This window comes from Meleagris gallopavo, chromosome 12 (assembly GCF_000146605.3).
Source record: "Meleagris gallopavo isolate NT-WF06-2002-E0010 breed Aviagen turkey brand Nicholas breeding stock chromosome 12, Turkey_5.1, whole genome shotgun sequence".
In the NCBI taxonomy this organism is placed as follows: domain Eukaryota; kingdom Metazoa; phylum Chordata; class Aves; order Galliformes; family Phasianidae; genus Meleagris; species Meleagris gallopavo.
The window spans coordinates 18,787,014-18,791,559 of record NC_015022.2 but is presented as its reverse complement, the minus strand read 5'-3'; positions in this window follow the sequence as shown (position 1 = coordinate 18,791,559).

The following is a 4,546-nucleotide window of genomic DNA, read 5'->3' as shown; positions in this document are numbered from 1 at the left end:
TATTTTTAAAAGCCATTTAATTACTAATCAGCTCTCCCTTACCAGCTAATGTGTGCTGGTGCTGTTTAAAGCAGTCTGCGAGGGGGCTTTGCTGGCGGCAGCTGGGTGGCTCACAGAGCTCCTTACTGACATCCTCCCCTGAGCCGCGGCTGAGCCGTCCGCACGCAGCTCCGTGCAGCAGCTGCCCCCAGATACGCCCCAAAACACAGCAGCTGCACCCCACCACGTATCACCGTGCCCACTTTGGCTTTTGGAGCAGAAGCAGGGAGGGATGCAATGTCCCCATGATGCTTGCAACTTGCACTGCTCGGATTGGGTGCTCACCCAGCCCCCAGCCCATTAATTTCTAACACAACGGAAGACGTTCCTTAATCTTTTAATTATGTGGAGTGACGTGGCTGAAATAACTCCTTTCATTTCTGGGCCACTGACATGATTAAGAACTGAGGTCTACTGTTAGGGGAAAAAAAAACACGGTGTAAATTGCCCATAATGTGAGATCTGTATCACCTTCCCCTGAAAACCCCAAGCGACGGAGCACCGCGAATCCATCACACCAGGCTGGTTAGGGGAAGATTGCACCATTATTAAATTATATGTTTTTTAAAAACGACACGCTGATCTGTTTCGTACCAGTAAATATGTGATTTACATTTAATTCTGAGTAACCTTTCCATGATCAGTGAGGTGTGAAGGAATTTAATGACACAAAGCTACATTTATGAAGAGACCATTCATATTCATTAGGCTCACGCATTAACAATCCTGCCAGTGACATCTCCCTAGCATGTGCTTTATTACTGCAGTTTACAGCTGCTTAGAGCAGGGTGAGCTGCGGCTGCACATCCGTGCAGAGGTACCCATGGGCAGCAGCATCCAAAAAGGAAAATGGGCCTGGAAATCGTGCCCAGGTTGGGCAGGGAGTGTCCTTCTGGTTCAGAGAGAGAGGATTGGGATGGAAAAGAGTCTAAGGAGGAAACGCTGGGGTCATTATCTCCAGAGGTGTTCCAAAACTGAGGGGATGTGGCACTGAGAGGCACGGCGGGATGGATGGGTTGGGATTGGGTTTGGGGATCTGAGAGGTATTCTGCAACCTTATGATTCTACTCCACTCTACTGTATTCTATCCTGTCCTATACCCCATCCTGTCCTATTCTATCCCATCGCATCTATGATTCTATTGTTCATCATTTTCTTTGAAGCAACCCAAAAATGAAGAGCAAAGGAAAACCCCAGACTGCCAGAGAGAGCACAACTCCAGATTTGGATGTGGACAGTCCTCCCGATTCGAGCTTGGCATCCCAGGTAATGGGCCATGGATGGAAAAAAAAAAAAGAAAAAAGCAAAAAACAATATGGGGGCATGCAGTTCTGCTTCCCTTAAGTGACGATAGGGACCTGCTGGGGTCCCATGGCTGGATACAAGCTCATCTGCACAAGAAGATGTGCCATTCCCTGAGGAAATTAAAACGTGGCTGGCATTGGAATACTTCCTGCAAGCCCCTGCCTGATGGGGAAGCAAATGAACCGTAACTGTCTGCATTGAAAAATAATTGGGCATATTAGGTTGCCATAAGCAATCAGAGCAGAGGCGGGCTGCAGGCAGTGCCTTTTCCTGCCCAGGGACATGGCCTGGGGGGTGACCCATGCAGAGAGGGAAAGTGGGGACATCTCTGTGGCATTTGGGATGGTTTGTGCCACGGGAGAGGCTGCTGCTGGTGTTCCCACACGGCCTGCGTGCATTAAGCATTTTGCATTTTGCACCATGTTATATAGCCACCACACAACTGTGTGCAGTGCTTGGATAGCAAAAAGGGAACCATCCTGGAACACTCGTGGGGTTCTGTTCATTTGTCTGGCTTTCCATCTTTGTCCCAAAGGCTGTGGGAGTCCCACATCTCTGCTGGGTGGAAATGCTGGGCTGTTGAGTTCTCCTGGGTGTCGCACCAATGATGCACAAAGGAGGGCACAAAGCTCCTGCAGCCCTGCTGCGTGGGGAGGGGGCCCAGTGCAGAGCCACTTTGCTGGGGAGGATGCTGCCTACAGCAGATGACATTGCAACGTGCCCACTTTCAGAGCAGGCAGAAGTAGCTTTACGGGCTGCCTGCAAATGAAACATTAATTAATTTACCAGCAGGAAGGATATAAATAACTAAATCAGATGGTGCGACTTATTCATGAGGTCCTGATGGAAGGCAATTGTTATTCCTGGCTGTGCAGGTTAATGAACACGGGCTCCTTTTCCCAGCACTGTGCTCTGCCAGGCGCAATGGCACGCTGCTGTCCCACCTGGCCGTGGGGGCTGAGCATCCCCTCCCTGTGTGCTCCATATGGGGATGGGATGGCCTCACACAGCCCCGGGGTGGGACGTAGGGATTAACTGCAGCTTTTTGAGGCTTTAGTTCCGTGGCATCCTTAATTTGTTGGGAAGTGCTGAGTACATTGCTCTGCTGAGACTGTCACAGTGTAAATTGGACTTTGTGAATGCACATTTGTCTTCCTACCCATTACAGCAGCAATGGATGCCGGGCTGGGAGCACCCCCAGAGCACCCACTTCTGACCCCACCGTGCTGGGATGGATGCCGCCGTGGTGCAGCGATGCTCACCGCCCTCAGGCTGCTTCATGGGGCTGTGGGTCAGCGCTGCCTCTGCTGTGGGATGCTGGGGCACCTCCTGCCAACACAAAGAGAGACATCCCCACGCCACGCAGAGCCCTGCAGCTCCTGCTCTCACCCGGCAGCTCCTGCCTCTCTTCCCCATGAGCAGAGATTTGCCACAATGTGCCGCCTTTTCATTTGCCAGCGCTTAAAGGGATTGCAAAGATTAGGAGATTTCCATTTAGCAGCAGGCAGGCAGTATGTCAGACGGCCTCCTGCTTGAGAATAACAGGCGCTAATCAATAACACCGCGCCACAGCCCACAAAAACTGCCCTAAAGTGAAAACCATACTTCTTTACAAAGGGGAAACTGAAAACAAATATAAACAAATAAGAGAGAGCTCACCCCAACCATCTCTGCTTTCAGTTTCTGGCAGTGCGTGCACTCGGTTAATGAGAGCGGGGAAAGAGCAGGAGAGAACCTGCTTAATTTGAAGCAGATGCTGAGCCCGTCCTCCCGGCGTGCCTCCCAGCTCGCTTTGCCCTCCAGCTGCAGCTGGGTGAGCAGCATCACGCAGCACTGTGTACGGATACACACTTGGCCAAGCAGTGCTATGGCTGTACGGCCGCGGCTCGGCCCGAGCCCCTGCACAGCTCTGTGCTGCCGGCGCTGACCCGCACAGCGCGCTGGGTCCCGGCGATCGGCAGTGAGATATCATTGTCATTCAGCGTAGCCTGGCTTTTTTTTTCCCCCCTCTCTTTTCACTTTGATTGGAATGCAGCCTCCTGGGAGACATGAACTCATCGCAAATGGCTTCCCAGGGATAGGAACAAATGAAATGTAACAAATCTCCATTTGCAATTTTGGGGGCACGTGACTGGAATGGGAAACGGGGCGGTGGAGCTGAGCTTCCCGGGTGCATTACGGAGCAGCTAGTGGCTGCTGCCTGCTAAAATAAACCCTTTATCACCTTCATCCTTCATTTCCAGCACAGCTAAATAACACGGCCAAGCAGCGCCGCACGGCCCACTCAGCCCGGGACTTCTGCTTTCCCAACCAGCACAGAAGGAGAAATCCTTTATTTCAGCTCTCTGCTGGGCTCTCGTCCCCCCATGCTCACAGTGGGGCTCTCCTGCCCCGTGCAGCCCCCTATGCCCCAAATTGCTCCCAGCCCTGAGCAGAGCACAGCCCTTTTCCAGCCCACTGCAGAACCACCTCCCTCCCTCTACCTGCTGCCAGCAGTGCTCGCTGGGTGACTTTTCCCCAGGCAAAGCGACTCTCGCAGGTGCCATAAAGTGCTTAAGCAACATTTATTCCCAGCGCTCAGCATCTCCACGGTCCCCTGGTGTCAAGATGCTTCACCCATGCTGGGATGAAGCGATGGCAAGCAGAGGGTGTGCATCAGCCCAGCACCTGCTGCTCTGCAGGGATGCTCTGTGCCTCCCCAGAGCTGTCACCGCACTGCTTGTTAGCCCTGAGCACACCGAGCCCAGCACTGGGGTGCCACATATTCCCTGGTTTGGCTCAGGGGCAGCTTTGGTTTCCCCCATGAAGGTGCTGGCACTGCAGGTGTTGCACAGCTCCATGACCGCGGCTTTGAGCTATTTTTGGTTCTTTGTGATTAACAAGAAACGTTTGGGCTTTGGGATCTGGGGTTCTTTTTTGGCTTCTTTTCTACATCTATCTGAGTGCCTTTGGCAACTGAACACAAACGCTGAGGCTGACGAAGAACAGATGCAGTCTTACAAAATACATTAACCAGTCCTTGGGGTCAAGGAGACGTGAAAGCAAATGCAAAAATCCCTGGGTTTGCATGGTGGGTTTGGGAAAGCCCCGTCCTGCCTCAGCCCCTGGGTCACCCACAGCCATGCCCCCAATCTGCCCGGCCCAAAGCCCCAGGCAGCGTCAGCTTTTTGTGTGTGTTTTTTCCTCTTTTTCTTTTTTTTCC